The following is a 19,495-nucleotide window of genomic DNA, read 5'->3' on the forward strand; positions in this document are numbered from 1 at the left end:
AGAAAATTAATAAAGAAAAAGCTGTGTATTTCAAAAGATTAGTAAAATAGACAAATCACTAGAATTAATCAAGTAAAACACAGGGAAGGAACTCATAATAATATTAGGAATAAAAGAGAGACCATCACTACATTTTCAGCAGAAATTTTACATTTTAAAATATAAGAGTATACTATAAACAACTGTATTCCACATTTAAAAATTATAATGAAACGAGGAATTCATAGAAAAATACAACTTATTACTGAAACAAGAGGAGAGAAAAACCTGAATATTCTTATAGCCATTAAAGAAATTGATTCATCTAACTACTCACCCCTCCACTAAAGAAAACAAAACCAATAAATACCTGGTCAGATGGTTTTAGAGGAAATAGGGGAAAGTTTCAGAGATAAAAAATGAAGAAGCACTAGTATAACCTTAGCACCAAAATCAGACAAGGCCAGCAGGAATAAAAAGAAATAAAGGCCATTCCTGGATATAAATATAAGCATAAAAATTTGAAAAAGAAAAAATCAGCAAACTGAATCCCACAGTTCATAAAATATATCATGGCTAGTTTGGATTTTTACCAATAATGAAAAGAATGGTATATACCTTTAGAAAACTGATGACAATAATTACCTCACTTTCAGATGAAAAGGAAAAGAACACTATGATCTTATTAATAGGCACAGAATTGAAATAAAATTCAACACTTGTGATTTAAAAAAATAAGAACTCGTAGCAAACTAGCATCAGAAGTGGACTCTTTTAATCTCATGGAAAGAATTTACTAAAACCCAATAGTAGGCATCATTCTCAATGGGGAAATGTTAGTAGCTTTCCCTTAAATCAGGACCTAGCTAAGAAGGTGTGCTCCCCCTCCTTTTAAACACTGTACTGCAGCTGCTAGCCAGAGTGGTAGAGGAAGAAAAGCAAATACATAAAAGATAAAAGATGGAAAAGAAAGAGCTAAAACATCATTATTTATACCTGTGATTGGTTACACAGAAATCCTAAGAGAAAACCATGTAAATTATTAGAATTGATAAGTGGCTTTAGCAAACTGCCAAGTATTAATTCAATATGCAGCAGCAAAAGTTAGACAAAGTAATTAAAAAAATAGAACACTGTACTTAAGTTTTCTTGATCTTCATCTCCTCCTCATCAACACACATCTTACCCAGATAAGCAGAGGATAAAAACTAATTAGGAAAAGCAAGTTACCAGATGGTATTACAAAACTCTTAACAGGCAGGGAGCATAATTTCATGGAAAACTTAAGAGGATTCCTCTCTATTCTATGGTTCCCACAGAAAAATTCCACTTGAAAAAAAAAAACTGAGATGCTGTAGATGGGGTTACCTTGAACTGTGGTGAATCACCCATTTTACTGGAAATAAAAAACAAGCAGGAAGTTCCAGGCCTCTGCAATCCAAACTCTGCCTCAAAGGAAAAATAACTTGACACTTTCTCTTCTACTCAGCTTTTAATAAAGTCAGCAGGAACCAGTCCTCCAAAGGTCAACCCAACTTGGGAAGGAGACAGTGCCTTGAAGGGAGACACTGTTAAGAGGTGGGTAGTTTAAGAAAGCTCCTGAGTGTTTGATTCTTCATCTACATGAAGATAATAATGAAGGTTATTTAAATTTTTGTTGTTGCTGTCAAAATGTCACTACAGCCTGACCTGTGGTGGCGCAGTGGATAAAGCATCGACCTGGAAATGCTGAGGTCGCTGGTTCGAAACCCTGGGCTTGCCTGGTCAAGGCACATATGGGAGTTGATGCTTCCGGCTCCTCCCCCCCTTCTCTCTCTCTGTCTTTCTCTCCTCTCTCTCGGTCTCTCTCTCCTCTCTAAAAATGAATAAATAAAAAAATGAAAAAAAAATGTCACTACAGTCAAGCAGGGGATAACATTTAAATTTTAAGGACTACCAGATCCAGCTAAATAGACCCCTACATTCTAATTCTATATTCGAATACATACGTCAGCATGGGGCTTGGTCTTCCTGTTTTTAACAGTCTTAGGGAAGCATACTATGGCTCATATAATTCTTTTCCGCTAAGGGTTGATTAATTATCATTTCTGATGAAGTGACAATAAAAATGAGATAAAACTTCACGGAGAACTTTCTATATTCATTTGGATCTGACTGGGTAATTCACTCAATGTGAACATAATTATCTGAAAATATTATATCATGACATTGTGTTAAAAAATATTTAAAACCTAAATCATTGGAAACAACAAAAATGAGCAAAAATAAGAGACTGGTTTCCTATTTGATTAAATAAATTATGGTACATTCCTATAGTGAAACAGGATGTACTGCTAAGTTCATACTGTAAAATAAATTTATTGACACTGAAAAATATTCATGGTATACTGCCAAGTTACAAAAAAACATAAAACACTACGTGCAATTTGAAATCACTGTTAAATCTTCCAAATTCACATCAGGAAAGGATTTTGAGCAAAATACTAATGTGTGAAAATCTCTGAGTGACAAGAGACCAGGTGACTTTTGTTTTTCTGTTGTGTCTTTCTGTATTTCTAAATACACTACAGTTTTATAGCGTAGCAGCCAGCTAATCACTAAAAACAGTGTCCTACTGACAGTCACACTGGAGGCTATTCTCTTCTTACTCCTGCTCGACCACTGGAGTGGTAACATTTGGTCTGGAGCATATATGTTCCCCCAGGAGACACTTACTTCCTTTAGCTTACTTTCATAAGTCAGGAAAGGGACAGTGCAGAGCCTGCAGTCCAGCATCTGAAGTAACAAAAATTAATGGGATTTCCGTGTATAAACAAAAAATCCCATTTACCACCTTCATAACATCATGTCCCTGCTCAGCAACCTTCTCCAGTTCTCCAGCTTGATTCCAAGCCTTCTATGCCAGGCCCCGGGACCTTTCCCATCAGTTTCCCATTACCTCAAGATGATCTCCACCCAGGATGGGCCATCACTCTATACACAGTCCACACAGTTTCCACACCTCATCCACGTGCCAGGCTCCCAGACAGTTTTATCTGCCAGAAGCCTTCCTCTCAGCTCCTCGGGCTCATATTGGCCTCCCCATCTTTCAATTACTTGGCTTATCTGCTGGCATTGATCATGTGAGGGTGAGGCACTCACATTTCAGTGTTTCCTGTGCATGGCAGGGTCTTACAAGGGTTGGGCCAAGTTCTGTATCTCTTTGATTATGCCCATTGCCTTCTTGTAGCTCCTGGTACAGGGTTGCAATATAGTAGGTTCTCAAATCCAGGAGTCAGACTTTTAAGGTGGGGTGAGTTTGCTGGCACTTTTTCCAACAACAGTTTTATGAGCTATCTACCTCTTTTGGTCTCTGTCTGCCCCCCTCCCTCCCTCTTTCTGCTTATCTCATCCTTAGGAGAGAGAATGACATTTTCCTTGCTTACTCTCCTCAGCCTATACTGAAAGGGTTTCCTTTAATGCCTTCAGTGCTCATTTAGCTATGCTAACGAATGGCAGATCACTAATGCAGACAATCCATGGGGGCGCCTGGTCCTCTCGCCTTCCAGATCCTCCGGATCCCAAGCATCCAGACACCCTGAGGATGCTGCACGCTCTGTGCACCTTTCAGTTCCTCCCTAGCTCTTCTTGCTTTTCAGGACTCTGGTGGTTTACACGAGCCATTCCCTTCTTCACCCGCTCATTCAACACCTAATTATGAGCACCTTCTGTGTGATCAGCACTGTTACTTAAACTCAGGTGGAGGTCATGTGTCCCCAACTAGATTGGAAGCTCTCTGATGGCAAACGTTGTCTGCTACAATTATTTAAATGTTGCCAGAGACTCTAGTAGCGTGCTCATGATCTGTTTGGTAAATATTAAACTGATGGACTGAAATGAGAAAGAAAAAGGAACAAAGCAGAAGGCTACAGTTTTCATTCTATTAGTCTGCCCTTGGTAGTTGAGCAGCGATGATGTAAAGATAAGAAAGACCAGACTAGCACAGTGAGTAGAGCTTTCTTTTTTTTTTCCCTGAGTCTCTGTACAGACTAAATCAGACAGCGATGTGTGTGAAAGCACTCTATAAGTCGCATAATATTTTACAAATATGAGTGCCATTATCATCATGGCATGGCCATGGAAACTTTGATTCCAGACAATAATCGGCCAAGCTGCCCCATTTTGCACACTTCTGCAACCAGCAGCAAAATACACCCTGAAAAGAAAAGCTGACAGCCTGACAAAAACCCAAATGGAAAATAAAATGAGCAAGAACAGCCACACACCCAGAGAGCAAACCCGCACTGCTTGGAGGAAGAAATTCTCTAATTGCCTCCACACTCCTGCTCACTTCCATCTGCTTGCATTTAAGGAAGCCTAACTACTGGGCGCTGGCAGCTGCGGAGAAGAAAGGAAATGCTTCCCAAGTGCCTGGATGGTGGCAGCAGGCAGGACGGAAGGTCCACAAACAAAGCTAAACTGCAAGTCAAACAACAGATTTAATGTTTGTTATGCAAAACTGAGCAAACAATCTCTCCCGGTGTGGAGACCACATGAAATACTAACGGAAATCATTCTCAGAGAAGGCCGCGGCGGCAGGCGTGGGCGGGAATGCGCTTACTTGGTCTGCGGGTCGGAAGCAGCCTAGAGCCTCCCTTCCCCCCGTCCCCCCTCCCCAGCAGCCGCCGGGAGGCGCAGGGTCCGGGACTGCAATTAGGTTTCCTGAGGGGAAGCGGCTGGGCGTGCAGGCACCCACACTCCCGTGTGGTGTAACTCAGGCTCCCTCGGGCCGCCCCTGGCAAAACTCCTAAGTGGCAATCTTCGTTTTTAGAAACGCCAACCTTTTGATTCTGGTCTCCTTTTGATCATTTCTCCCCGGCCCTCCCTACCTTAATCTCCCCAATCCTGCAGTCTCCAGTCTGCTCCCAGCCCTCACTCTTTCCATGCTTAGGATCTGCCCATGGTTAGGGTCTTCCTGAGGAAGCACCGTAAGAAGCAATTAGATAGTATAATTTTTTTAAATCATAGCTTCTTGGATAACAGGCAGTCCATTTTTAGATGATGAAACTGCAGTGCACAGATGCCAAGAGAGAAGATGTGTTCACACCACCAACTATAGGCAGAGATACAAGCCCTTACCTCACACCTACAACGACATATCACACATAACGACAGGAAAGGGAAACCTGAGCTTAGTGGCACTTGCCTTGGGCCTGAGACTATGCTGGGTGACTTTACATATTTTCAAACCTTATAATAATCATATGAGCTGGCCTCACAGAAATTAAGCACCTTCCCCGAGTCTTGCAGCCAGTTATGGTGATGCTGGGACTTACATCTGGATCTGGTTGCAAAGCCTGCTCTTCTAGCTGGCGAGTGGACACTTCCAGATGAAGAGAGCTGATGAAGTAGTTAACTCAAGAGACAGGTACTCTTGAGGGCTTTCTATTCTGCTCATGGTATAGTGAAAGGAGACAGCATAATGGTACACATACCAGTGAGTCACATGGGTCTCAAGATTCAACTGGAGTTTTGCAAATGATTGCTACCAGAAACTTCTTGATTTTTGAGTCTGACCCTATTTTGCAGTTTATGGAGACCCTGGAAAGTTCTGGAAACGTAGCTTTGTGTGCCTAAGCAGCTGCCTCCTCCACAGTAAGCCAAAGCTAGAAGGGCAGAGGTTTCCCTGGGCCAGGAGCACTTAGCCTCAAGCACTGAAGGACAGCTGGGTATTACCAATGGCAGCTAAGCTTGGACTGCTGGGACACACAGGCTCTCTGCAGCAGTGGGAGAGGGGACTGCTGGCTGCCCACCCCGGGTCTCCTTGTGCCATCGGCAACAACATGCCCTGAGAACTGCCCTGGGTAGGGCGTCTCTGCCTCCAACAAGCACTCCCAACCCAGCAGACCACTCAGCTGTCCCTGCCAGGCCAGCTCATGGTCAGAGCAGGGTCTGCAAGACATAACAGAGTAGTGTGGGTGGTCTGTGCTCATGATGCAGTGTTGAAAAAACTGATTATGCCTTTCTACATGCAGGGAAAGCTTCAAAGGTAGGCTGCATGTATACAAAATGTTCTGTTGGGTAAATGGGTAAAAAGTGGCCAGAACTGGAAAAGAGAATTATCCACTATTATGTCTGGTTCTGGTCTTCATGAAGAGGCTTCCTGAGCTATCCACAGTTGGGGGGCCACCCTGGCAGAGACTTTATTTTTGCAACTGGTTTTCTGAGTTTTGTAAGACCTCATTGGTTAATGTTGGTTAGGTACATCAAGTAATTCTATGCCTGGCTTGCCATTTTTGAGATTAAAATTCAACCAAGTGTCAAATCTATTTCTTTCAAGCAGAGCAACAGGATAGGTATCTGAAAACAGCCTGGCTGTTTTGTCCGCTGCTTGATGGTTAAGACAAAGTTTGCTTCTCCAGGGATTTCTTCTCCCACAACGTTTTATGGTGAAAAACTTTAAACATAATGTTTCAAATTTTACTCTAAACAGCCATATACTGCCATTTAACTTCTAACATTAACATTAAACCACATTTGCTTTATCACATAACTGTCCATCTACTCATGCTGCAGAAAGTTTTAACCATATATATATATATATATATATATATATATATATATGAGACACAGGAGGAAAAAAAATATTTTTCATGGTCCTTATTTTTCTAAGGTGCAGCTTAAGGAAAAACATGCTTTTTTGCATAACTCTGGGCGTGAATCCCTGCTTGAGTGCTTATGAGACTGAAGACTTTAGACAGGTGTGCAACTTCTTGGAGCTTCAGTTTCCAAAGTCACGAAACATGGGTAATGATGTACGGGAATGCTAGGAGGGTCAAATGCAGTAAGGTGAGGGAAGGACCAGTCAGGACAGGTAACCAAGTTTTCATTCACAAACTACGCTCTCATTCTGATTTATGAAACACATTTGAATTAGTCAAAAAATAATAACAATAATCCAGGTACAGGTGAAACGGGAAGGGCAGAGTGTGGATAACTGTTGGAGCTGGGGGAGGGGTAGAGCAGGGTCCAGTAGGCTGTAGTATTTACTTTCTATACACTTGAAATTCCAAAATAAAACAATAAAATGTTAAAAATATGGATTGGTCACTGGATTTTGTCAAGAAAAGAAAAGAAAAACAAAGGAATCCTATAATTGAAAAGTGTAGCATGAAACCTGTGAGGAAGTAAGAGGTGACGGCACTGGGCTAACAGAGCAGCGAGGGAAGCCCCAGGCCCTGGCACTCTCACGGGGAGGGGGGAGGAGGAAGGACGGCTTGGGTGCTCTGTAAACGCTCCCCTTGTTCGCGGGTTCACTACAGGGTGAGAACCTCTGTACTGGCAGAAAAGTGAGAAACCACACTTTCCATCATATCAATTGTAAGAAACATTGTGGGCAACGAGCAACATGCCAGGGCGAAGCATTATGATTACTTGTTGACTGGAAACTAGCTTTAGAAAAAGTAAGACTCAATCACGAGAGACCCAAGTTAATCAGATCTAACTAGGGCCCAGCTCAACTACTATGGGCCTCAGGTTGTTAACCTGTAAAATGCGAGGGCAGGACTAGATTCCTGAATGGTAGAGTAATCACTCCAAACTCAAGAATTATTCTGCTAGAAAGAATAGGCATTAATCTAAGAGGCCCTGGTCCTCGGTGGGCGCTGGAACACTGAGGCCGGGCCTGAGAAGCACTGCTGTTTATCTGAGCTGCTCTGCTTCCATCCTCGCATGGGAACAAGCGTCCAAGTCCGTCTGTGACTCATTAACACAGTCAAAGATACACGAAGAACAAGCAGCGCAGGAGGATAGAACACACACAGGCTCCATCCCCTTCTCAAGGACTCAGAGAACCATTTACAAAAGAAAAACCCTATAGATGATACTTGGAGGGAGATGTGTTTGCTTTCTTTCACAGCTACAGATGAACTGTCTGCTACTGTGCTGTTAACCTTCTAATTAATACATTCCCAGGTTTTATTATAATAATGTCAGTTAAGTAATACTTCCATGAAACCTACCTTTCCCTCTCTTCAAAAATCAAACACTCCTCGCCCTGGCCGGTTGGCTCAGCGGTAGAGCGTCAGCCTAGCGTGCGGAGGACCCGGGTTCGATTCCTGGCCGGGGCACATGGGAGAGGCACCCATTTGCTTCTCCATCCCTCCGCTGTGCTTTCCTCTCTGTCTCTCTCTTCCCCTCCCGCAGCTAAGGCTCCATTGGAGCAAAGATGGCCCGGGCGCTGGGGATGGCTCTGTGGCCTCTGCCTCAGACACTAGCATGGCTCTGGTCACAACATGGCGATGCCCAGGATGGGCAGAGCATCGCCCCCTGGTGGGCAGAGCGTCGCCCCTGGTGGGCGTGCCGGGTGGATACCGGTCGGGCGCATGTGGGAGTCTGTCTGACTGTCTCTCCCCGTTTCCAGCTTCAGAAAAATGCAAAAAAAACAAAAAAAACCCCCAAACACCCCTCAAATAAATTCTCAAGACTATTAATTTCTGTTTAAAAGAGAAAGTAAAAAACAAACCGACAAGCTATGAATTCCATTTCTAAACAATGCCCTGGCTCACTCAAGGTAGCCTCGGCCAGCCTGTGTGGGGGCTGAAATTGGTGACTGGACCAATGGGTGTCAGAATATACTTATTAGCTGCCAGCCTTAAAAAAGTTGGACTGGTTAATAGACAGATCAAGCTTTCTGCTTGTGCTGGGCCCAGGCTGCCTGTGGCCCAGCAGCACCTGCCCCTCTGAGGCGTGTGTGGCCTGTGTTCCTCCAGCTGCATACCGTGCCATCTGACGTTCCTTGTTTACAGACCTACCCAATCAGGTAGGCGTTCATCTACGGCAAGAGCTGTGGGGTGGGGACACAGCAGGGGCTGGGGAACAGAGGCGACATGAAGAGTAGAAAAACCCTGGCTCTAAGCCTGACAGATCTGCACTGATCTTAGCTCCACCATAGGAGCTGTATGACCTTGAGCAAGTCACTTCGCTCACTAGTCTGGGTTGCTGGGGGAGAAGAAAGTGAAAAAAGTTCTACAGGTAAAGATGCTGTGTAGTACCTCCATGTAGTAAATGCTTTGCTAAAGTTACTCCTTCTTATCCCAAAGGCAAGAAAGAAAAAAAGTTTGGCATAATTTATTATCACAATAAAATCTAGCTGACCATCAGTGATGTAGCTAAGAAATCATTGTAACACCATGAAGGCCTATATCACTCACTATAAGTAACTGAGGAAGAGAAAGCAAAAGGTAACAAATATCAGACACTATTCCAATGTAATAAAGATCCAGGCAAGGATTATCCATTTATACTCACAGCACTTAAGGACAGGGGGAGGGAGGGAGGACAGACAGGATGTTCATAAAGGACCCACATATCGGCCCAGAGATGCCTTACTGACTCAAAGTATATCTGGATATTGGTGAGGTATGGTTAACTCCTCACCCGAGAGATCAAGTTTTGCACTGCAGACGGTGGGAGAAGTTGACACCCTCTGCCTCCTGATGTACTTACTATACCATCAAGCATGCAACGCCACCTATGACGTCATCTTGTCAAAGGATGTTAACCTGCATCTAACAACAACCTTCTGGGGAGCAGGACACCCCTACACCACAACCAGCCTGGGACATATTCAGAAAGTCTGAATATGGACTTGATAGTAGATCATATTATGAAATTATTTTAAAGTTCTTAGGTATGACAATAGTATTGTGGTTATGTAAAAGAATGTCCTTATTCTTAGGAAATACATGATGAAACATTTAGAGTTAAAATGTCAAGATGCTTGCAACTTTCAAATGGTGCAGCAAAAACTTATACAATGTAATATATATATATTAATTTAGAAGAAGAAATAATAAAAATTTTAAAATGTAGCAAATTTAGAACAATTGGTGAATCTAGGTAATGGACATATAGGCATTGTTTTTACCATTCTCCCAACCAGCAGTTTTGAAATTTTTCAAAACAAAATGTTGGGAAAGAAACTGGAAGAGAGATAAGAAAAAATAAAAACAATAGAAAAGAAAGAGAAAGCCAGATCAGATAATATCACACTTCCCCTTTTCATAATCACCTCAACATTTATATTCAGGTCACTTTACTGTGTGCCTTTTCATTCAATACAGTTTTATTTTTACCACTTTGATAAATTTCATGTGTGCTCATTCAAACTGATATAGCCACTGTCTCGGCTGCTTTGCTCTCTGACATCAAAACCTAACTTTAAACAAAACTCCAACGGCAGGCTATAGAAGTCAGCCAGGTAGGTATGAAGCCAAAGATATCATATCAAAACCTCCTGAAACTGACACCAAATTCCCTATCTGGATGGTGTTTAAGCCGGTCAGACTGAATCAAAGGCTGTAGGTGGGCATTCTCTCAGGCTCTGAGCTTTTTCAAAGATGGCACACATTCTCACTCTACCTGCACTAGGTGGTAACAGAGGAATGACAGGGACAGGGTGCTGGTCAGCCGGGCCACGGAGGTTTTAGAGGCTCTTTCTGTACGGAACATGTTGAGCCTGAGTTCTGGTGCAGAGAGTAGCATGGCATAACCTGCAGAACAGCCGCTCGGAGTTCAACTGTAAAGCCCGAGAGGTCCCAACAAGGAGGGAGTTGAGATTGGGATGCCTTTAACATGAAGAGGGCCATGAAGGGCCTGGATGCAGACAGTACGGGCATGAATCTGGCTCTTCTGCTCATGAGGCTTTCCTGTGTCTCAGCTGTGCAGCCTCAGAGCAGTGTTTCTCAGTGGGGTACCAGGGTCACGGTGCCCTTGGCGGGAAGGAACAAGCCAGCATTGAGACATTCACCATCTCTGTACTGCTTCCTTTCTCACCACATACCAGCCCTGCCTCCAGTCTCTGAGAGGAGAGCAAACACCCTACACTATCAAACACCCCCTGCCTTAGACATAGGCTAAATTTTCCAAGCCCTAGATTTTATCTGGGAATGCTACCTGTTCTACCACTTAAGAAGTGGTTTGGGAGGAGCAAATGTGCCACATCTCCTTATAAACTGAAATTAGCTATACAAGTGATATCATACTCATTCCATAGCAGCCTGCCGGTCGGAGGCAGGGCTGTGGGGTGGGTCCAATCACCTGTGTCCCAGGTGGGAGCTATTCCACAGTGTCAGCTGTCCAGTCATGCACCAGAACACACGACAACTACTTATTCTGAAAACGTTTCCCCTCCATAAGTGGAGGGGAAACCCTGGTTTATAGTGTTGCTGCAGATAGAAACCACATTGCAGCGTAAATTTTAGAGTGAAAGCTGATGGCAGTTAAATGCACTACTGTAGCAGGCAAGTAGGATGGCAGTCACAAAGTAGCTTCCAAGATTCTGGTTTAGGATGGCGCCAAAACTAACCAGGAATGAGCAAGGAATTACTTCAGGGACCAGGTAACAGAATACTCTCCTATGCACACCAGAGTGGGGAGCAGTCAGGCACAGGTCTGACTTAAGAAACGACAGACTGATCTGTAATTTACGTTCTTCAGTAATGAACACGGAAGGGAATCTTAGAGGCTGGGCAGGGCTGTTGCACCCAGCTTCACAAGAACTGTAGGCCTGAACAAAGCTGAGAACAATGGCAGGAGAGCAGCCAGTGGCACAAACTGGTGTGCCTAAGAGCCTTAAGGGTGAAGACACACATCCGCCACAGGTATTCGCCACTGTGAGTCTAGAGTAGGCCCAAGGACCTGCACTTTTAAACAGCGCTCAGGGTGATCCAGATGCAGAGGGGCAACCAGCTCTGGGAGAGAGGACAACCTCTCCAGATAGTCTCAGCTCTCCCTCCGGAGCACTCTGGCTCTCACTTTGTTGCCTTGATGACTTAGAATTTATATAAAAGTGCTTCTGTGCCCTTAGGTCTGGTGAGTTTCTGGGTTACAAAATTGCTTGCTCTTATTCTTTATGTCTGTCTATTCCTTCCACCATTACCCCCCCCCCCCCCCCCACACACATTGTATAGACGAGAAGCTAGTTTTGTTTTGCTGACCTAATTTCTTCTTTATCATTCACTTTTAAAAAGAACTAGGAAATGCTGACTGGGCAGAAAGATGACCCTCTTTAAGGCCAAGGTCTCAGGAATCACAGGAAAGGAGGGAGGCTACCAGAGGCAGAGCAGGGATGGGTACAAGTCTTGGAGAACAAAAGTAAAAGCAGACACCTACCCTAGGTTATCAGTCTTCCTGAAAGAGCATAGAAATGACCCAGGGGAATTACCCCAGGGTTCCAAACGGGGTTCTGGGTAACAAGTAACTAAGAAATGTGCAGTTTTTCTACAGGTACATTAAAGTATTTAATGCCAACATGGTATTTTTATAGTCTCACTTGACTCTGCTTACTATTCAGCTTTGGTTCATTCTCCAAATTCTATTCATCTTAAAAACAGCAGACTGACAATATTTAAGTCCCTAAATCTCTGGGCTTGGCCATCTGAAATGAGATCTTTTATCCTTCTCCAGCTTCCTAGAATGCATGTCATAGCATTCTTGTAAGAAAAAAAGATTATCAGAAAAAGAAAAATGAAGGGGAGTAAAGTCAAAAGAATATCATACCAAAACTTTTGGTAGGAAAACATTTATGTCCACAAGCACATACCACACCCTTTCTGGGAAGATATTACTGGCTTTGAAGCTGGGTTAGCCCAAAATATACCTCACAAACAGCACAGTTACCCTCCCAAAATAGGCCCTATAATTCAAGTCTTTTCAAGTGGATTGTCCTATATCACAACTTGACATATGTTGCTTTAATCTCCCTATTTCAGCAAATGTAGCCATATTTGGGCTACAAAGATTCTAAACAATTTACAGTTAAGACAGACTGTGGTAGCACTAGGAAATTGAGCAAATACACAGCCTGTGTACCAAAATACCCAATCTCAATCATCTGTAATGAGATCTCTCACTCCTCCCTAAGCACATTTTTATCACACCAGAATCGCTACCCTTGATTCAGAAGGAAGGGCTAGCCCAGAGTGAAATGCCATTTTACTTCAGAGGTCATCTAAAGACAAACACATCTGAAGAAGCTGGGGTTGGAATTTAAAATATAAGACGACATCTTTTGTGTGCTTGCTGGGATCATGTTGTGTGAGTCCCACTTTCAGCTTTAGTTGCTAGTCATCAGTGTAAGCCATCAGATACCCCTCCTCTGTCTGAAGTCATTTAGGTCATTTTTTGCTTGGATTCAGAGTTAATGTAAGCGATAGCTTCTTAGGAGCCCTTTCAGACCTGTGCTTCTTTGAACAAATTTTTTAATGTTTTCTAGTTTTATATATGCATGTATAACTATGTGTCAAATTATTTAAAATTATAAGCCTTCAAAATAATGAATACTTTAGATACTAAAATTATTATTTTTAAAAGATTTTATTTATTCATTTTAGAGAGAAGAGAGAGAGAGAGAGAAAGGGGGAGGAGCAGGAAGCATCAACTCTCATATGTGCCTTGACCAGGCAAGCCCAGGGTCTCGAACCGGCGACCTCAGCATCCCAGGTTGATGCTTTATTCACTGTGCCACTACAGGTCAGGCCTAGATACTAAAATTATTTTTATTACTTCTCTGTCAGGTCTCTCAACCTCAGAATGACTGTGACCTCAGGCTGGCTCCCTGGATGTGGGCAGTGCTGTCCTGCACACTGGAGGACATTTAGTAGCACCCCTGGCCGCCACCCACTAGAAGCCAGTAGCACCCACCCCTTCTCCACCGGTTGTGACAACCAAAAATGTTTTCAGACATTGCCATATGCCCTCTGGGAAGACAAAATTGACCTGGACTGAGAACCACTGCTCTCTCTCTATGTATTTATCTATCTCCCCTTGGCATGGCCAGGAAAAAAAAAAATCTAGATTTTTGAAAGCATCTACACGTTTTAGTTTTAAGAATTCCAAACCTCCTATGACTCATAATGAAGAATTGGGATCCGTGATACTTACTACCCGAGAGATTTATAAACAGCACTACTGCCGTCTCAAAATAAAGGTGGCCTGGCCTCATTTCAGACAAGACATCTAAGAGGAGGAACCTGATATCTGATCTCCTCCCCACTTTTAGGAGCGCCATGCTTAGAAGACTAAAGAAATCCTTCCCGATCCATTACCAGGCACTCAGGACTGATTATGGAGGAACAGGATTAGGGTTGGTGTCTGTTAACATCTACAGAATCGCCAGCCCACTGTCTTCTGCCAGCCAGACCCTCTCAGGGGTAGCAGTTCTACAGCTGGGCCAAGTGTGAGGAAGCGCGTGGAAAAACAGATGCTTCCTCAAGGAGAGGGGCAGGGTGGGGAGAGCTAGAAAAACAACATCAGAAGACAAAGGGTCAAAGAATGGGAGATGGTAGGTTCAGCCCAGAGAAGAAGAGATGAATGAGGAAGGAGATCGTCTTTCAACGCCGGTGGGCTGGTGTACAGGAAAGTGAGTGGACCTTGTCTCTGTCTGCTTAGAAAGTGATTAAGAGCAGGAGGTAATTAAAAAAGTATTTATCACAGGCCTTCCAGGTGCGAGGCACTGTCCAGGCACCGCGACAACAGGAAGGTAGAGGCCCCAGTCTCTGTCGTACGGAGTGCATATAACAGTTCCATATACAAGGCCCAGATCACTTCCCTTCCCACTCACCTCCCTCTTTTTTTTTTTTTTTAACAATTAGAGTTAAATGCCCAGGTATTTGTCTAACTGCTTGTTTCTTCTTTCCATTTAAAAATTTAAGGTTTAATTAACATACAGCAAAATTCACCAATTCACCCTTTCTATTGTATAGTTCGGTAAGTTTTTATGAATGCATACAGTCCTATAAATACCACCACAATCAAGATCTACCCCCCTGAAATTTTCCTGAGCCCCCAACTTTTTTTTTTGTCCATTAGAGCAAGCAGCTCAGGACAACAGCAGGCTCAGCTCTGAGCGAACTTGGATTTCCCTCTATAGGGAGACTGTGGAAGGGACTTATTTAGCTAGTGGGAGACTGGGCCAGGTAAACCCAGAGGCCAGGTCCATCTCCAGGATTCTACGGAACTGGAGGGTTGTCACATCGACACAGGTCTTAAACACTGGCTGGTCTATAGTGATACAGTCGATTTTCACCAGCCACAGTTAAAGGCCCAAACCCAAAGCCAAATTCTTTTAGTCAAAGCTAAAAAAAAAAAAAAAAAAAAAAAAAAAAATCAGCCCAATACTTAGATCTCTGTGAAAGCTATATAATTAATATAGACCAAAAAAAAAAAAAAAAAAAAAATCAAAACACATGTTTGGGAATGAAGGCCTAACTTGGTAATTGAGGGCAAACCCAAGGGCACCTACCATCTACTCCCAACCCTTCTTTTTCTTCTTGTATTTTGGTTTAAAGTAATATTAGGCCCTGGCAGGTTGGCTCAGTGGTAGAGCGTCGGCCTAGCGTGCGGAGGACCTGGGTTCGATTCCCGGCCAGGGCACATAGGAGAAGCGCCCATTTGCTTCTCCACCCCTCCGCCACGCCTTCCTCTCTGTCTCTCTCTCTTCCCCTCCCGCAGCCAAGGCTCCATTGGAGCAAAAATGGCCCGGGTGCTGGGGATGGCTCTGTGGCCTCTGCCTCAGGCGCTAGAGTGGCTCTGGTCGCAACATGGCGATGCCCAGGATGGGCAGAGCATCGCCCTCTGGTGGGCAGAGCGTCGCCCCCTGGTGGGCGTGCCGGGTGGATCCCGGTCGGGCGCATGCGGGAGTCTGACTGTCTCTCCCTGTTTCCAGCTTCAGAAAAATGCAAAAAAAAAAAGTAATATTAATTCCAAAACTGTGACTGTACTTGGCTCTAAAGGTGCCAGGAAGGGAAGTTTTAAATTAGCCAAGTTTGTCCAACAATAGGTCGAGAGGGTTAGAGAAGACAAATGTCTCAGGGGTTCCCAGAGCTTGTTCCATACAGAGCAGGCACTGGAGGCGACCAAGTCTGATGTCCCCTGTGACAGCAAACGGGGCACGACCAATCCATCCCAGCAGCCCTTCTGTTGGGCGATATGAACACCTCTGGTGGCTTGACGCCAATGGCAAACCAGTTTCCAAACAAGCCTGCTCTAGTTAGCAAGAATAACTGCTTTATTGAGCACCTACTGTGCCCCAGCACTACCTATATCATTTTGTTCTCACAACCACCTTATGAGGCAGGCAATAGTATAAGCCTCCCTTTACTGATGAGGAAACAAGCTCAGAGAGGTCATGTAACAACCAGTAAGTGAAGAACTGGAATTTTAACCCAGGTCTCCTGACCTCAAAGACTGTCCTGTTTACTATTGCTAGCAAGGTCTTCTGGGTAGTTGCTGAACTTAATGGTCCTGGCCTCCCAGGCCACTTTTAGCTGTGTTGGAGGCTGGCGCCTAGGCATGCTGGATTCTTAACAACTTTAATTTCCCATTCCCCAAGAAGCTAATTGCCTGTTTCTCTCTCATTGCAAAATAGAGGCCATAAGGATCTCTCTGCTTTAGAGTTTTCATTTTATTTCACACTTCTGGTCTACAAGTTTATTACTCTTATATTCTAGGGGTGGCTCAGAATATAAGCTAAACTGCCAAGGGTATTCTTCACCCTGTATTCAGAAGCTTTCCTGAACCAGACTTCTTATTAAATCTTAGAAAGCCCCATATTGCTTAATAACATCAGCAATAACAGGAAAAAAAAAGTCATACTGTCAGAAAACACCAACTGAATGTCCTATTTATAAAACTTATAAAATTGATTTTTATATAAGTTTAGTACAGATTTAAAGAAGCACAGAACAAGACAATGGCTTCTCTTTGTGGGCACCATTTTACAGAAAAGGTATCAGAAAACGATGCAGTGACACTTACCAAAATTTCCCCCAACTGTCACAAACTTTATATACACCACATGTCTTCTAATACAGCGGCTGGAGTGGTCCTGAAAAACAATACCACAACAAAGAGACAGATGCATCATTAAAGAATTTAACATATATATACTTGTTTTCTTTCCGGATACCACATGACCTCCCTGTTTTGGGCACCCATCAATGTACCAAGCGCTTATTGCTGAATTCCTCTTTGTTTTTTATAGAAAAATGAAACCAATTTACAAATTAACTCAGCACTCACTAATAACAAAAGAATAAAAATCTGGACAATGAAATAAGCCAGAAACTGTGCTTATAAACACTTTATTTGAACTTTTAGCCCTTTAAAATAACTGAAGACAAGAGAACAATGCAAAAATATCTGAAGTTGAACTCATAATTATTTTTCCCCAAACCAATTCCTCTTTCCTATTTCTTTCAGTAACACATTCCCTTCTCTTCTGCTGTGAATCTCTGATCTTTCTTTTCCAGACTTGATTTTGTTATCTGAAAAATAGGAATTATCATATTGACCTCACAGGGTTTGTTATGAGAGTTGAATGAAACAAATTTAATGACATTAAACGACACAGAGGCCTTAAAACAGCATCTGGCACGCAGGAAGCCCTCGTGAATGTGAAAGCGATTTTCATTCCCCTAGTCACTGGGGCCTGACACCGACCACGCCTTCCTCACCATCACTGTAAACCATGGCCCAAGCCTGCCCTTGCAGTCCTGCAGGTGTGCTCACAGCCTCCTCTGGCTCTCGAATCACACTCTCCCTGGTCGGCATCAGTCTTAGCAGAGGAAGAGACTGATCTCCCTGCTTCCTGTTACTTCCCTTCAACCCCATTCTCCTGGCTCTGCCACGCATCCTTCCTAAACACAACTTAAAGCCTCAGTGGAAACACCTCCCACTGCCTCCTGTCACCTACCAATTTGTCTGTGAAATTATGTTAGCCTGGGGCTCCAGCTCACCGCAGCTTTGTCTCCACATCCTCCCAGCACATGCTGCGGCAGCCAGCCACCTGTCCCGCCTGCCTTTTGCAGGCTGGTCCCCAAGGGTCTTCTGTCCCGAGTGCTGGGAGGAGGCCCAGCCATTCTCCAAGGCAGGGGCTCTTCACCTCTTTTTTTCTGCCATAACAGTCTGGAGATATGTTTCTCAGAATAATATTTCTAAATGCTTGAAATTAACACATGGAATGCAAAAGAAGTATATCTATATACAGTTATTAAACTGTATAACAAAGTTATGTTTTTCAATATGTAAACAAATTCCAGTAAAAGTCTAATAACAACAAATTTTTAAGTAGTGTTGGGCATAAATAATATTGCAAGATATCTTTAACTACAATGTAATATGAAAATACCCATAATCTCTACTGGCAACAAATAGCTAATGCTACTTTCATACTAGAAGGAAATGATACTAGAAGGAAATGCCCGAGTTCAGTTGCGAGTTAGTGAAAATAAAGAAGTAACTTTTCCCCATCCAGGCTCACAGACCCCTGGTTCCATCTGTGGACGTCAGGCCAGGAGCCCCTGCTTCAAGGCCTAGCTTAATGTTCCTCTTCCTTAGCACTTTCTAGCTTGAATTTCCCAGTTTGGTATTATCTTGCCCCTCTTTGTTTTCCTCTTTTAAAAAAATTTTATATTATTTGATATAGATACTTTAAATGTACTTACTGTTTCCTACTTTTCAAGTTGTAAGACTTTTAAATTGTAAGGGAAGGCCTGTTTTTCCCCATTTTTAAAATTCCTCCCATAGCTAGTAATGCTTTGCCTCACAGCAGGCACAATAGGAAGGCATTTGGTTTGAATTAATCAGTCAAGAACTGTGCAGTCTTGCTTATCCTACACAGGCTCAGCTAATATTAATATTATCTTATCTTTCTTTGGCAGCCTAGGAGGTCCTAAGTATGTAGACAGGACACCTAAACATTCCATTGTTAGAGTATAAAGTACTGAAATTAGGCAGCAAAATGCTCTCTTCCTTTACTTTCCCTCTTTTCAATAGTAAACATTTAGTCAATGCTGTAGACAGAACTCTGGGGAGCAGACTAACTGCCCAGTCACCCTGCCAACATGGGCACCTGCCGGGCCTGAGCACAGCTTCCACCTGTGTGCAGCTTCAAGTCTAGTGGCTTTCCCCGGCTAGTCGGAGACTCTCTCAACCTTCCTGGGCCTTTGCAGAGACAGAGGCTAGCTGGTGATTTCCCGCGTAGTACAGGTGCCTTTAGAACTCATGTAGGAAAGGCCAGCTGAGAGCTGCCATGGCTTCCCACGGGTCTCACACATGTGAGCCCATGGTTCCAGGTTGCTAGCTCCAGGAGATGGAGCAGTGAAGTCCCATCTCCTCCCCTGAGTGATGCTGGCTTTGCATATGAGGTTGGAAATGGCTGCCCCACCATAGTGACCATATCAGGAAGGTCTACTGGACACCTGGCTGCACATTTCACTTTGAACTCCACTGAGTCAGTAATGGTTCAGCTTCAGGATGGACATCGGTCCTTCAGTCTTATAAGCATTTTTCCTAAATAGCTGCAGTTCAGGACACCTGTGTGTCTTTGCCAAGAAAAACAAAAATATAACAGACTAGCTCTTCCTTTTCAAATGAAGAGAGCATAATGATATTCTCCACTGAAACCATTCATAAGGGCATTGTGACCATTTGCTTTGGCAGAAATTCACCACTGGCAGCATTTTTTAAGCCCTAC

General features: G+C 43.4%; 1 protein-coding gene across 3 annotated transcripts in view; it reads right to left on the bottom strand.

Annotated features, from left to right (window-relative positions):
• Positions 1–19,495, bottom strand: part of FYN (FYN proto-oncogene, Src family tyrosine kinase) — a 230,276-nt gene that overhangs the window by 101,237 nt on the left and 109,544 nt on the right. For all 3 annotated transcript variants that reach the window (XM_066247764.1, XM_066247766.1, XM_066247763.1), the window contains one exon: positions 16,777–16,846. The gene's annotated coding sequence lies outside the window, so the exon portion shown is untranslated. The remainder of the gene's footprint in view (positions 1–16,776; positions 16,847–19,495) is intronic.

The sequence above is a fragment of the Saccopteryx bilineata genome, chromosome 12 (assembly GCF_036850765.1).
Source record: "Saccopteryx bilineata isolate mSacBil1 chromosome 12, mSacBil1_pri_phased_curated, whole genome shotgun sequence".
NCBI classification, from domain to species: Eukaryota; Metazoa; Chordata; class Mammalia; order Chiroptera; family Emballonuridae; genus Saccopteryx; species Saccopteryx bilineata.